Genomic DNA, 16,703 nt, shown 5'->3' on the forward strand with positions numbered 1-16,703 from the left:
GCTATTGCCCCTGTGCCTGAAGAGGTGGGGACAGGAAATAGCATTGCTGGACCAGTGAGAGCCGAGGCTACAGTGCAGCCACCCAAGTGCCTAGAGGAGTGGAATGCAGGCATCGCCAAAGCTGTGGCCTGACAGGTGATGGGGAAACAAATTCCCCAACTTCTCTCACCCTCTGACCTCTGGCAGGCGCCTCCCACTGGCAAACCCAACAAGAAGCCAGAAGGCAAGAGAGCCTGTGAGGCAGCCCCTCGAGGCTGAACACCTAGGCCTAAAGATTAATAGGCCTGGAAGGGCAGACAGGTATTTAACAAGCCAAACACTTTGAATAAGATCTACTTCTAGCCAAAGGAAACCTGAGCAGGGGCACCAATAACAGCACTGAAATCTTGAGTACATTTCAGCTCCATAAACACTCTCTGTGATCCTATTATGTGCCAGGCACTGGGGAGGCACTGGGGAGTCATAAGCCTATCCAGAGTTGTCCACAGTCCTGGGAGAGAAGCAAAACGTCATATTTTTTTATCTTTTGAATCTCATGTCAACCCAGAGCACCAGGAGGAGCCCAAACCTCCAGTCTGTGATTCAAGTTATCCCCAGAAAGTTGTGAACTTCATATAAACTTCAGTAACCACCAATTCATGGGGAAGTCACTGTCACAAGGCATTTTCATAGTGTTGTATATAATCCCCACATAGTCCCACGAGGGATATAAGAACTAATATCTCTCTCCACCCTCCCTATGTTTTTTTCAGATGAGAAAACTGATTAATAGGTGTGAGGGGAACCCAGGCTTTATGACTCTAAAAACCCTACCCTCTCTCCTTGCCTGTGAAGAAGGGTGGCTGAGGGCCTGACCAGGCTCCCAAATTCACCCTGCTTCCCAACTGTGGTCCTGAGGTGGCCTCAGGCTCCTGAAGCAGAGCAGACAGAGCTCAGAAGGTCAGGCTGGACCACACCACAGCAGTCTGAGCAGGAAGAGAGGTGATGGGGCATGAAATTGGGTGGAGCGCTCATGCTACAGAGCACCTGCTGGGGGGTGGGGGGAGGTAACTTTGACTCCTCTGTGACACAACCCCACAACCCCACTCACTCACCTCCTGCATGAGCTCAACCACATGTCTACTCCTGTATTCTGCAAACAGTTCAGAATGCATCATCTCCCAGGATCCAAGAAGGAGCAGCAACCATGGCCGTGGGTAAGAACAGCAAGATGCTCAGCACATGGATCACCAGGACAAGATATCCCGATAGGACAAACTCACCCTCACTGGCATCTTTGAGGCTTCTACAAACACATGAACTAATCCTCTGTGATTGTGACAAGTTAAGGAAGATTAAGTCCAAAAAAAGTAAAACAGCCACAGTGTAGAAGGTGGATATTGGATCTGGTGTTGCTTCAAGGAAGGAACTTGGTTTCAATGTCCAGGGCCACCCCCAAAGTTACTTGCATTACTTGGGTACTGCATGCTGGAGCTAAAGGAGGCTCTATATTTGACAGGACTGCTGGCAGAAGAGTACTAAGTCCCTGGGCTCTTGCTGGATTAGGAGGCCATCCAAGGAGTTAGGAGACATCTCGACAGGCATTGTTGCCCCAGCATTACTGGAGACCACACAGAACCCACCAAGCCAAGAACTCCACTCCACCTGCAGGCAGAGCAAACTCACCTCCAGTCCTTATGGCTTTGCCATTTGGCATGAGCCCACCAACCCCAACTGGGATCCCCCCTCCTCAAGGGACACCCACAGACATGGCCTCGCCAGTCTCCTTGGGCTTTCCTCTCCAGGAACGAGGGGCCCGCCGCCCTCTGGAACGCATCCGCCCAGGCCTGAGTTAGTGTTGAGCTTTCTTTGTCACTTTTTTTCCTGCTATGCCTGGGTGAAAGTGTGGAGAGTATTTGTGAGCTTTTTTCTCCTTTTTGCTACATCAACATGGGCCAATAATAAATGCACAAATCAATTGAACCGGGGTGGGGTGGGGGGACAAGCAAAGCTTTGGGAGTCAGCAGACTAGGTCTTCATCCTAATTCTGCCTTTGAGGAAGTCATTTAGCCTCACTGGGAAAAGTGAAGGAGGGGATGGAGACCCAGGTGCTTTCCAAGTGACCCTTGAACCTCAATAGCCAAGGATTCCATTACCTCCTCACAGAAGAGCCCCTTCTGGACCCCCAGCAACTCTCCAAGTTAACTTCTGGGCCTTTTTCAGTCTACCAAGCCTTGTTATCCCAACCCACCATTAGAGACCCAATCCCTCATGAACTTTCTGTTCTCTCTTGGGTGTCTTATAGGACCATAACTAATAAAGCTTATGTTATTGTATGAGACCACTTCATTCCACAATTACCTACTGAGTCCTGGGCATTTACAGGAAAGAAGACTTCTCAGGACAGAGTTCTTTAGTGTTCCACTCTCCGGGAAACTACGAAGCAGAGAAAGGGAAAACTCTTTGATTTACACAACACTAACAGCGTCCACCTCCCCCACTCTTCCCTGCCTTGCCCCCCCCTCCCCCCACAGAGCTGTTGGTCAAGGAAGAAGCAAGTGGTGAGGGTGAGAGAGGGTGCTTGCAGAGATGCTGAAGGAGGCCGGAGCTCTTTGTACTGTTTCTACGACTTTTCAGTAGGTTTGGAACTACTTCAAAATACATATTAGTTACTTTAAAAGTGTGAATAGTGGGGACTCAAGATCAGCTGGAGGCCAGTGAATGGGATGCTGAGAGGCAGCATTGAGAAGAGCCCCCAGGTCAGGCCATCGCATTGACCTGTGGGCAAAACCATGCCCACGGGCCAAGACTAGACTGGAAGATGGGGGCGGGGGCACCTGTCCAGCTCTGCCACTAATTCCATCATTTATTCAGTAGCTCTCTGTGGATGAGCTGCCCTCTGCCAGGTGCGGTGTAGAGTGCTCTGTGATGAATCGCTTTGCCTCTCCGGGCCTCGGTTTCCTCACCTGCAGAGTGAGTTAGTTGGACTCAGTGATGCTATGGGTCCTTCCAATGCTCACCCTTTCTGAGTCTGTAACAAAGGCTCCAGGACACCTCATGTCTGGGCATCGAAGAGGAGTCCTGAGGTCATGCAGGATAGGTTAAGGTTTCCTTTGCCCAGCATGAAGACAGCAACACAAGGCAAAGAGGAGAAGCAGCTATGAAGTCAGCCAAGCCTCCTCAAAGTCCCAGTGCTACCCTTCGGCAGCTGTAAAGCCTTGAACTTGGACTCATGAATGACCCTATCTGAGTCTGGCCTCTGCTCCTATATAAAATGGAGACATCAACACCTGCCCTGCAGGGTTGTGGTGGGGATTACCTGCGTCCTTCCTGCACAGTCAGTGCCTTCCTTCTTCCCCTTCCCCCTAGAATGGCATCTCAGGGACCCGCCAGCCCCAGGAGTCTGCTTCATAATGACCTCCTTGGATGAAAGGCGCTGGGGCAACAGGAAGGACTGTTGTTTTAACTGCTCTGCGTTTCCTCCCTTTGTCTCTGACATTATAAACAAGCCTATTCCCCAAAGCCACATCTGATAATCCAGCTGCAGGAGGTCAGCGGTCAAGCAATCAGAAATGCTCTTAGCTGGGATTAGGTAATTCAGAGCTGGGCCTGATGCCCGTAGCACATCGAAACCAGCCCATCCTCATTGTCACTGAGGTTGCTTGGGTACAGATGCCCCTTGGGAAGCAGCCAGACGCCCAGACGAACAAGAGTAAACAGGGCAAGTGTCCGCCTATCTGCACAGATCCCCGAGATAGCTCAAACTCAGCCTAGCCATTGGGCCTGAGGCCACACAAAGGCCCTGTTTGGGGAAGCTCTTTGCAGTACACAAAGCACTTTCATCTGCTCTCATCTGCTCCCGCAGCAACCTTCTAAGGAAGACTGACAGGTTGAGCATCTAGTGCACAAGACAGTGAGGCCCAGAGAGGAGAAAGAACTGCTCAGGGCTATCAGAGCAGGTAAGGAGAGCACAGAAACTTCTGGGTCAGGTTTCTGGACCCAAACTCAATGCTCGGTCAGAAGCTTCCCATTCTCCAACCCACCAGGCTTGTCACAGAATCCGCTGAGTGACAGGACCCTCCTGCCCCAAAGTAGAGCCCACAATCTCCTTCGGTATTTATTTGATACACAAAAACCAAGCAAATTGGGTGATAAATTTAATGAGCGCTTACTGTATGTCATGTTATGTGAGGACCAGAAGACTCTTCTAGTCCTTTTTGGCATTAAATGGAGGAATAAACATGTCGATAAAAAATATAGTGGAAATAACTCCCCCTTTATTTAGGCGACTCGCTTGATACCTAGTAGATGCTCTTAGTTAATTACAATTCAGTGAACTTCCTGCAAGGAAAGAGTTAATGTAGCTGTTATTTGTGGGAACTTATCTCCCACATAAGCTTTTATTTTCCTAAATTGGTTGAGACAGGAGAGGAAAGAGAGGGGGGGAAATAGGAAGAGAGAGAGGAAAAATGGATTAGTTTCAAGATCAAAAGATGCTCAGAGATCCAAAAGGAAATACAAGCTCCGGGGGTGGGGGGATTTTCAGGATTCTGTATCCTCCTGATAAGAAACTAGTTCTTGGGATGGCCCCACCCTCCTGTCTGTAGCCCCAGGGACAGATCCCCTCTGCAGCAAGGGTGGCAGTGGCACCCATTCCTGGAGATGCTTGCCTGCAAGTCCAGAGCGGCACAGGAGGTACATGTCCTAAATCCACGACATGAAAGAACAATTGGAAAATACCTGCTTTGTAATATTTTGTTAGTTTCAGGTATGGCTTATGTGTATTAAATATGTGAACACAAAAATATTGACTAAGCTTACCTCTGCAAATTAAACACACATGCAAACACATTTCCATTTATCTACAGGCACCTGGGAAAGATGAAGTAGAAACTTTCCATGGGTGCTGGGGACTTAAATGGGAACTTGAATGTTTTATGTGGAAAAAAAATTAAAGGAAGAATTGCAATAATTCATTCCTTTGATTTTTTTTTTCTTACAAGTTCGATTAAAATGTCTACTCAATTCTTCTTTCTCAATTATGATTGTAAATCCGCCAATAAAATGTTTAACTCCCCCAAATTCAAAACTAATACAAAATTTTAAAACTTTCTTACTGAATTAGACAGTTGATTGCATTAAAATAAGAAGTGAGAAAAACAGTGTTGACATGGAGGTGTAAATTTTGCCCAGATGTATACCCAATGTGAAATATCTTCTAGTAGAAATGTATTTGGCTTTTATTCCTGCACAAGTTGCAGAGGCATGAAAATTGGTGAACATGGCCCTGTTGCGCAGAACTTTGGCGGAGGTTCAGCATTTTTTTTTTGAAAGTGACAAGCGGCATTGGTGACTGCTGAAGCCCTCAGCGATCCTCAGGAAAATCTGTTCTGATAGCACTGAGCTCTCACGGCTCTAGGTGTGTATGTCTGTGCTTCAGGTACAGCTGGGCCCGGCCAGCTTGAGTCACCCTTGTACAAGCTTGTCTTTTTGGTCTTGTGAATGCTCTTGATAACTAAACAATAAAAATATGTGCTTCTCAAAAAAAAAAAAAGTCTACTCAAATTGTTTAAGGGTTGGAATTGTTGAGACTAGAGCTGAAGACAAATAAGGGGGTTCACCGGGTAGAAGGACATAGATAAACCCATGAGCTGCTCAACAGGTTAGTGGAGGAGCTACAGCAGGCTAGCTGAGGCCAGGCATTCTCACCTCTGCTCTCTGATAGAACAAGCACGCATAATGTCTGCTGAGGCCCTTTGCTCACTCTCAGTTCTGGTCCTTGTCACCCCATCATCAGAGGGAAAGGCAAGACAAGAAAGAGAGGCAGAGAGAAAGACGGAGAGGCAGAAAGATAGGACACATGGACGTTACGTAACCCAGGATTCAGGTAATGCAGTTGTGTTAACCTGTCCCACCTCCTTCCTTTTGCTTCCTGCGATGTGTTCAATTTATTTAATAAACTGTGCTATTTGAGCACCTTATCATGAGCCTTTCTGTTTCACGACCTCAGGGAAGGCTTGATTAAACTGTAGGTTACCAATGCATCAAGGTATCCCCATCCAACAAATCCAAAAGATAAATGGCATTCGACTTGGCAAAGGCAGAATGAAAAGCATTTCAGGTAGAAGGAACGGCATGAGCAAAGGCCCTGTGACCTTTTTTCTCCTTTTAGGGGATGGTGTTGGCAGAATGTCGCATGGGATGTATTTATTACAGGGTGCTGAATGGTCGGGTTTCTTAAAATTTGCCTTGTGGTTCTACTTCATTATTGTTAAAAACAGAACTAAAAATAAAGCGAACTTGTGATAACACCAGTCATAGAAAGGAAAGTATGGAAACTGAAAGATTTTAGAGTGAGGTTGACAGGAGCCTTAGACTGTGCCAGGAGGTAAAGCTGCATGATCCAAATGCTTCACTCTGTCCCTTTCATCTTAGCAACGATGCTTTTCTGACAGTGAGGCCGTGCGTATCTCAGATAGTTGGAGAATGAGCCATTTTACAAAAGTCAACTTTCCAGATAACAAAAATTTCATTTCATAAAATGCCAAAATTTTTTCTAGGCTATAAATCATTTAAAAAAGTTTTTTGAAGAATGTGTAAGTAAGAAAGAGATTGTATTATATTAACCTACAAAATAAAATACAACACTTTTTTATACAGTCTGAAACAGATGCAATGCCATGGCTTACCAAATTCTGCGTCATGTTCCTCTTCTTTAGTATACGACCACACTTTCTGTCCCCAGCAGTTAGGTGGGTCACGTGACCAGCTCTTGCCAGTGAAATGTGAACAGACGTGACACACGTCATTACTATGCTGAGGCACTGAATTGAAAGGCCTCAAGTTGGGATAGCAGAGCCAATAAAACAGCTTGACTCCCTGATTTACCACTTATAGCATGATAGCCCCAGAGGATTGCCTGGATTGACTATGATGCTGCATAAATAAAAAACAAACTTTCATTGGACCAAGCCACTGAGATCTGTCACTGCGGGATAACCTAGCCTGTCCACACTAATGTGTATTATAAACACAAGAATGACAAAAATAAAAATACGCCTTTTTTTTAAATGCACAGAGAATACATTCCAAAGTATTTATAATTCTGTTTTTAGATGATGGTACCTATAGGTAAATTTTAAAAAACTTTTTTGGTACATTTCAATATCCTATAATGTAATATATTATTTTAAATGGAAAAATAGTTTTTTTAAAAGCCCCAAAAGTTATTATTGGAGACATAGACACATAAATGAATGGAACAAGATAAAAAAGCCAAAAATAGACCCACAGAAATATGTTCAACTGATTTTTGACAAAGATACAAAATAAGGAAGGATAGCTTTCTCAACAAATGGTGCTAGAGCAATTGGATATCCATAGTTAAAAAAATTAACTTCAACCTCAACTTCATATTTTATTTAAAAAAATAACTCAAAATTAAACACAGACTTACATGTAAAATACAAAACAATAAAACTTTTAGAAAAAAAAAAAAACAGAAGAAAATCAATAGGATCTAGGCTAGATGAAAGTTCTTAGACTCAAACACATCATCCAGAAAAAGAAAAACTAATTAAATTGGACCTTATCAAAATCTAAAACTTTCATTCTGCAAAGTACCCTGTTAAAAGGATAAAAAGACAAGCTACAAAGTGGGAGAAAAAAGTTACAAACCACATTTCTAGCAAAAAATTGGTATCTAGAATACATGTGGTATCTAGAATATATAAAATCTCAAGACACAACAAGGAGCGAAGAATCCATTTAGAAAATGGGCAAAAGACATGAGCAGACACTTCATCAAAGAGGAGATATGGCTGGCAAATAAGCATGTGAAAAGATGTTCAACATTGTAAGCCTCTGAGAAATGCAAATTGAAATCACAATAAGATATCTTTACCTACTTGTCAGAATGATTAAAATAAAAAATCGAATGCTGGTAAGGATGAGGAGAAGCTGGGTCTGTCACATGTTGCTGGTGGGAATGTAAAATTGTACGGCCACTTTGGAAAGCACTTAGGAATTTCCTTAGAAAACTAAACATATAGCTGCCATACAACACAGCAATTGCTCTCTTGGACATTTATCCCAGAGAAATGAAAACTTAGAATCACACAAAAACCTTTATTCAAGTTTATTCGTAATAGTGAAAGACTGTAAACAACCCAGATGTCCTTCATTGACCAGACACTTAAACAAACTGTGGTATATCCATAAAATGGAATATTACTCAGCAATAAAAAGGAACAAACTATTCATGCACACAACAAATTGTGATACAAAATGTTGCATACTCTATGATTCCATTCATATGACATTCTTGAAATGGCAAAACGATGGAAATGAAGAACAGACGAATGGTTATCGAGGGTAAGGAGGAAATTGGGTATGGCTATAAAAGGGCAAAATGAGGGATCCTCCCAATGGTAGAAATGTTCTGTATCTTGACAGTATCAATGCCAATATCTTGGTTGTGATGTACTTTAGTTTTATGAGATATTATGATTGGGGGAGATTGGATAAAGAGTATAAGAGAAATCTGTTACTTCTTAAACCTGCATATAAATCTACAGTTTTTTTTAAAGAGGTCTAAAAAAAAGTCCCAAGAGAGACAAAGACAAAAATTATTACTATGTGTGGCAGTCCCTATTAATAGCCATTGTCTCTTTCTCCTCTTACTCACAGAATATATTAGGGGCTTCCAGTTAATAAAACTACATTTCCCAAAATCTGTTTCAGATGGGGATGACCAATGAGTTTTAAGTAGAAGTCATTTTGAGGAGCTTCTCGGAAACCTCTTTCAAAGTTGCTAAATCCCCTTTTTCCTTGCTCTTTTTTCCTTCCAGATGCCTGGAATATGTACACAATGGCCAGAGCTACCAACACCATTTTGCCACCAATGTGGAATTTAACACTAAGGATAAAGGTGAGAAGGAGCTTAGGTGCCAATGTTCATGGAGACAGCATCCCAGCCCCGGACTGCCTCTGTGTTTCTCATGTAAGCCACTGAAATGTCATTTTCCATTACCTGTAGTCAAACCTCATCCCAATCGGTATACCATATTATTACCACGTTTCTCCCTGCTCATCTTCCCTGCCCCACCAGCCCCGCTCCCTATAGAGGAAAGGCGATTTGTTGGCCTGGGGTTTGGTTGTGCTTAAGGGTCGATGAGTAAGTCTGCAGAATCGAAGGAGCAGACAAGACCTGAATTTATTCATGTTAGAAAGCTTTAGAGAAACTTAAGAAGAACAAAATTAATTGGGAAGTTGAAAGTGAGGGAAAAGAGGAGAGAATAATGAACACTATTTGGTGACGACCCAGAGAGAAAAATTTTTTTAGAATCTTCTAGGAAAATGTGGGGAAAAAAGATCGATGAAGATTTTTTGGTTGTTTTGCTTCGAAATTACTCCCTTGGGTGATTTTTTAAGGAAGTTTTTAGTAAAGAGTTGGTTTCTGGAAAATTCTATTTAAAATATCAGAATGGTGTTTCTTTGATGCTGACAGCACGTGGAGACATGCCCTTGGGTCGTTCGAGAATTGTCTAGGCTCAGGTCTCCTGAGCGAGATGCTCAAATAACCTAGATGAAAGCTAAGAAGAAAGCGGGGTGCTTTTGGGAGGTATAAGCAGGAGAATATCCCCTCTAGCAAAACTATGGTCAACTTTTAAAAACTACAAAAAATAGGTTTTAAGAAGAAAGGGAGTTTCTTTTTTAATGCGGAGCTTCAACCGAAGCACGATGAAGCTGAGGGTCACATAGACACAGTTAAATTTTATGTTTTTCCCTCTACTTACTAGTTACGTAATTTGGGCAAATTAACTAATACCTCAAGCCTAGGTTTGCTCATCTGAAAAAGAAAATAAAAACGACCCCAGGTTTTACCCAAGAGCAAGTATGTAGAATTGCCTGGCACCCAGGAGACGCTCATGTTAGTTCTTTTCCTTCGATGACTCTTCATCTGACTTCTTCCATAGGACGGCCAGTCGGCTGGAAGCCAGCTGAAAGACGGGGATTAGTGATGAGAGACACATTTTTAGCTTCCCAGAAAGGAGGGGAAAGCATTTATATTAAGGTCCTGGAAAAAACACCACGACAACACTGTCTTCCCGTCTGTTTTTCCAGGTGACAGGGAGTCTGGAGAAAGCTGGAATGTGGTCTTTCCTGCCTGGGAGAGGAAAGCCAGTCCCTGCACCAGGAAAGAGAAGATCCTGGTTCAGCCAACAATGTAATGTGGGCGCTGGAAAAACACTCCTTCCTCGCCTGGAGGCTTGTCAGCTACCTTTCCCCTGGGCAGGTGGTGGTGTGGCAAAGCATCCAATTCCAGAAACATGTTGATAGATCCATGGAACTTCAGAGAACAGAAGCAACTAGAATGTTACAAGGAACTGATTTACAAGAGCAAAGCAATAAAACTGAGTATAGTCTGCATCATTCTGGCAAACGTGGCTATGGGTGGGCGGAAGGGGACTAGGCGGTGGTGGTCAGGAAGGGTAACAGAACCTTCCAGCAACTGTCAACAAGGAGGCCTGTTTCCAGGAACTGGTTTGGATTGTGAAGAGGCCCTATTGGGTGCTGAGAGCATGCAGCTCGATTCTGCGCTCTGGGAAAGCTTGTGGCAGCTGCCTGGCCCTCTTTTCCAGGAGGCCCCAGGCAACTGGCATCGCAGGGAGTGCTCAGGAGCCAGGTGACTTGGATGCTATTTCACCGGTGCAGTGACGACTCAAGAACTTCACACCCCATCTTTGGACTTGTGAATTCTTCTTCAAAACCTGAAGAGGCCAGACAAGGTGACTCCTGAAGAGCCTGCTCATCTTGAAAGTCTGTGATTCTGCAGGACATCAACCAACGGCTCTTCTGAATTGCAGTTCCAGAGTAGGGCAGCCCACAGAACTCCCTGCCACCCCTGCCTCACCCCTCCCCTTTGAAGGTTCACACAAGGCCACACAGGTCTGATTCACCCCTGTTCTCAACCAAATGGAGAACTGTGAGGTTACGACACCTGTGAACAGAGATGCAGAAGAAGCCCTCGCCCTCTATAGCTTTTAGCTGGTCCATTCGCCTCTCTGGACCTCAGCCTTTTCATCCTTTTTCATCGATGAAATAAAAACAAAATCCCTGCCTACTTCACAGGCTTGCCCTGGGGGTGGCGTAAAGCCAGTGACTCCGGGAGCTCTGTCAATGCCACAGCAGCAAGTGTCAAATCTGGCCGCATGTTAGATCCCACCCAGGGCCCGCTCAGGGATCCCTACTGAATCAGCACTGTTCTAACGCTCCCCGTGGGATTCTAACGTAGAGCCAGGGATGACAACCACCTCTCTCCAACTCTGCATAAAGACAGGGGCTGCTGTTGCCACTAAAGACGAAAAATTCAGCCGAGCAATTATTTAGATTATAAAAACAAACAACCGGTTTGATCGACTTTTGTACCAGTGACCATTTATTTTAACATCGTTCCACATAACATTGAGTGACCCCATACAGTTCTCGCTTGGATTTCGATAATGCTACAGATTCTTGTGAGAATGAGAAAATAAACAAATAGAAAAGAATAAAATGTTAAACTCATTTTTGTAAAAATCTCCTCCAAACCAGTTGTCCCCAAACATCTCTCTTTAACACCAAATATAAGCAAATCACCAGAGATTTTGTTTGAAATCGCAGATCTTCCAAACACCATAGGACTGAATGCAAACCTTCGCGGGGCAGGGTGGGGGGTGGGTAAAAGCCAGGGCTCCAGGTGATTGTGATTCTGACATGTGGCCAGGTTGAAGAGTCACTGCTAATGCATTCCGGGAAGGGCACATCCTGCCAGGAAAGAAGGCCCCAGGAAAAGAAGTGGGTGTGCGACCTTGAGCCTATGCTTCTGCTTACTGGGCCTCCGTTTTCCCAACTGTGAAATGGGACGCCAGTAAATGACGGGCTCTGGTGATGCTCAGAGACACATCTCACAGGCTGTTTCACATCCTGCAAGGGAGTGCAGCCCCCGTGCCACAACCAGGCCAGGTGGAGGACACGTTCGTTCATTGGCCACCAGTGAACTTGGATTCCACACTGTGGATGCCAAAGGTATTTGCCGACATCGTCTTTCTCCTCCCTCCTGCTTGCCCTTCGTCTCGCTCAGAAAGCCTTGATTTCTTCAACACCCCGCAGGCCGCCCTGCCCCATCTTCATTCCCTCACTCGGCAGACACAGATTGAGCCCAGGCTCAGCGCTAAGAACACGACAGAGGCCACTCTTTCACCTCGGAGCTTAGAGTCTAGTCTGGGAGGTGGGGGAAGACCATGCTGTGTCGGGAAAAGCAGAAGATTCCATGGGAGCAGCACTACGGGCATGAGACTCAGCGGTACTGTTGAGAGAGCCAACGGGGATGAGGATCTCAGAACTTCAGCATCCATTTATGGGATGCTTACCCTGCCAGCTGATCCCCACGTACCTCTGCAGGACCCACTGTCATCATCTCCATTTTGTGGTAGAGAAAATGGGGTGGGGGGAGGGTTGGAGATTTAAATTATCCAGAGGCAGGAAGCAGCCGAGACTGCAGGTGGGGTTCTAACCCAGAAGCGTGAAAACCAGTGCTGGTTTCCGAATGGCTAGGTGTCTGATGTGCTATATTGAGACCTTGTCTTCCATTTCTGAGCCATTGAAGGAATTTGCATACCTTACCAGGGAGGATGGACCAGAGAAGATGTGAAGCAGGCCCTAGAACCTTCCAGGAAATTCCAGGTCCCCAGTGTATAGTCAAGAAGGAAGGGAAAGATATGTGCTCAGGTTGGGACCTATCCCCTTATCCTTCTGGACTTCTCCTCCGCTAGGAAGATGTGTAGATAGATGGAGGAGGGCCAGAGCAGCCCATCTAATGTCCAGGGCCCAAAACAGAGTCTCTGTTGCCCACTCCTAAGGGTAGCAGGCATGGACAGAGGCCTGGACTCAGAAAGGAAGGTTGGAGCTCAGAACTAGCTCAGCTACCACTAGCTATGTGGCCAGGCAAGAGACTTAACTTCTCAGTGCCTTATATACAAAACAAAAAGATGCTGGTTTCCTCAGAGAGGGCTATGCAGATTATAGTAAAGATTAAATGATGGGTGTTGAAGGCCTATCATGTATCTGTGCTCTTAGGCACTTTGCATCCATTTTTCTCAAATGACAGCCCTCAGCTGTCAGCCCCCTTAAGGATTCCTTCAGCAGAAGACAGCCTTGCCCAAGGCCATAGCCTTGCAAGGCAGCATGCATCCAATGACAGATCCAGGCCTGGCTATAACAGCCTGGTCACCTCGCCCCATGTTGGGACAGTAGTAAATAGCTGTCTTGCCTTCAGAACTCCCTGTAAAATTGGCTGAGTTTCCACTGAGACTACATGGTGGCCTGGCTTCTCCTTCTGCCGGCCCCGCTTCTATCTCTTCCTTCCACAGGGATTGGGCGCAAGGGCACCCCCTAATAAACCTTAGCACCTTAACCTTCCTCTCAGAGTCTGCTTTCCAGGGAACCCGATCCGTGACAACTGAGAGTATGTTTTTGTGGCCGTTGCTACTTTTTTTTTTATTACAATAAAATGCACATAACATAAAATTTACCATCTTAACCATTTTTAAGTGTACGATTCAGTGGCATTAAGTACGTTCACATTGTTGTGCAACCAACACCACCATCCATCCCTAAAACTCTTTATCTTGCAAAACTAAAACTCTGTCCCAATTAAACACTAACTCCCCATTCGCCCTTCCTCCCAGTCCCTGGCAACCACCATTCTGCTTTCTGCCTCTATGAATGTGACTGCTCTAGTTATCTAATCTAAGTGGAATCGTATAGTGTTTGTCCTTTTGTGACTGGCTTACATCACTTAGCATAACGTCCTCAAGGTTCATCCATGTTGTAGCATGCGTCAGAATTTCTGTGTGTGTGTGTGTGTGCATGTGCGTATACCATGAGCTTTTATCCATCTATCCATCAATGGACACTTGAGCTGCTTCTACTGTTTGGCTATTGAGAATAATGCTGCTATGAACGTGGGTGTACAGATATCTGTTCTAGATCCTGCTTTCAACTATCTTCAGAATATACCCAGAAGGGGATTTGCTGGATCATACAGTAATGCTACGTTTGATTTTTGAGGAACCGCTGTACTATTTTCTATAGCGGCTGCACCATTTTATATTTCCACCAACAGTATACATTTTCACCAACTCTTGTTCTTTACTTTTCTATTTTGTGTTTTTTGTTTTTTTTGTTTTTGTTTTTTGATAGTAGCCAACATAACAGCTGCCATTGTTTTCCAGCATAGGTTCCCAGGCCCCTCCTAGAGGTGCTGTGTGTTTTAAGCGCCCCAGGCAAGTTTAACGCACAACCCAACGAACGAAGGGGCTTGAGAAACTCAGCTCTGCAATCCTGTAGTCACAGCATTCCTCTCCTGCACGGAACTGATACGCATTTCCAAGCTTTTAAAACAAATGTCACAAGGAATGGTGGGGCAGGCCTGGGCTTCTGATGTCCAAACCCCAGGGTTCTTTGTCTCTTTTGAAGTGGCCTCCACGACGTTGCCAGGAAAACAGCAGCTTTTAACCAGAAGAGCAATGAGGTCCCTTTGGTTTTGCCATTCTGTGACTTGAACTGGGCAAGAGATTTGACCAGGAACTCGTTTAGAGAAATCACTTTTGCCGAGCATGCGCGGACAGTGCACACACAGGGGAACTGGGCACGATCTTTTACCTTCTCAGTGTTTATCCTCCTTGATCCTATCCATACCTCCCCTAGTGATACCCTGAGGGTCTCAACCTCGCAGCTTTAACACTATACCTAATAGAAAAAGCTAGGAGAGGGCTTCAGGGTCAAAGACATTCACCTTGCGGTCATGAGGGGTCAGAGCAGTGAGGCTGCACCATTCCCTCCCCTCCCCACCTGCTGCCTTTCAGAGCTGTGTGGCCATCCCTGAGCCCGGACAGCAGCCTGCACCTTACAATAAAAATCAGAGGAAGGTCTTCCCTTCCTGTCCCTCAGAAAACCCCTGGATCCGCCACACTAATGGATTCGCAAAAGCTCTTACAGAGGAGGACGAATGAAATTGGAACAATTTACAGATGCAGCTTTTTAAGAATGCCAGTGAAACCTTCCACCACAAAAGTCCTCACTGTCCCCTTCCGCACTTGCTGACCAAACTGCTTCAATTACGGCAGTTAGAGCTTCTTTCATAAGAAAGAAATACGTAGGTATTTGTCAGGCATCTGCTATGGTACTGGCATCATGCTAGATTCAGGAGGAAACACCGCACACAAGAGTAACACTGTGACATTGATTTTTGAATCCTCAGCGTTAAGCACTTTGCCTGGAAAAAAACCCTGTGGCCTTTGTGGCCACTAGGCTGTGGTCTTGCCTTGACCTTCTAGGTCTGCCCCTCCAGGATAGGGGGTAAGGGGCTGGATTGTTTTGCTTGGCTCCCAGAGAGCTCAGTTTCTCTTGAGAAGTTTCACAAACACCGATTTAAACAGCCTTTTACGGTTCTGCTGGGTGCTTTCTAGCTGTGCTCTCAGCTACGGGAAGATCTCACAATGTCATGTGGTAGATGTGTAAATAAAACCCTTATGAACATGGTTCTTACTGGAAAGAGGCCCTGGAGTGCAGCAGACACTGCTGGTTGCCCAACCCCCACCCACCCCCCAATCCGCCCCCAGCCACTCTTGCACCACTTTCTTTCTTATCCACAGAGGCCTGATTGGGTAACCATGTGTTTCTTGGGCCTCTTCCCAGACACAGAGGTTGAATATTGACTAGTCTAAGCCAATCGTGTAATTCCATTTTCTTTGTCATAGGGAATGTGGTACAACACTAGCCAATAAGTGGCTTCTTAGAAGGTATTTTTATCCATGAAAAGGAATACGAGTTAGGAATTCGGCTCTTCCTGCTTTTGGATGTGATGCTTGGCACTGCTGCAGCCACTATGTAACCATGAGGAGAAAGACAAGAGAATTCCAGAGTCTTAACTTGGTCAAGCCATTGAATTAATCAACCCCAAGACCACCCTGCCACTGGACTTATTAGATGAGACAACAAACCCCATATTGTAAAGCTACTTTTAGCTGGGAATTCTGTTTCTTGAAGCCAGAAGCAATCTAACAGAATAGCGGCCCAACATGTAGCTTTGACCAAAGAGTTCGACAAGACATAGGGCAGCATCAGCAGGGCATTTAATACAAATTTGCATTATCCACATTTAGAATAATGAACTGCCACATGAGCAAGTTTGGCATGCGGGATGAAGCCATTGGCCATCCTGTCATACTATGAAAGAGGAAATTGAGGCTCAGGGAAGTTATAAGAAGACTCTAAAGTTCTTTATATTTCACGTATTATTTTTATATAGATATTCTCACTTAATATTTGTAAAAATTACTATTATTATCCTCATTTTATAGGTGAATAAGCTAAAACTGATGGGGAATACTAAGCTATTAATAGCTATATTGTGTTTTATAGTCCACAAAGTGCCTTTCGCATCATAATTTGTCTAATTATTACCTTTAAATCTAATCTGTAAGGTAGAAGTTTATGAATGAAAAAGTAGGCTCAGGAGGGTCAACTCACTTGGCCAAGCTCCACTAAGCTTCAGGGCTGTTCTTCCTACACCAGTGGTTCTCACGGTGCAGGCCCTGGACCCACAGCCTCAGCATCACCAGGGAGCTTCTTAGAAATGCAAATTATTCAGCTCCACCCAGACTCACTGAATCAGAAAC

This window comes from Pteropus alecto, unplaced genomic scaffold (genome assembly GCF_000325575.1).
Source record: "Pteropus alecto unplaced genomic scaffold, ASM32557v1 scaffold50, whole genome shotgun sequence".
Taxonomy (NCBI): domain Eukaryota; kingdom Metazoa; phylum Chordata; class Mammalia; order Chiroptera; family Pteropodidae; genus Pteropus; species Pteropus alecto.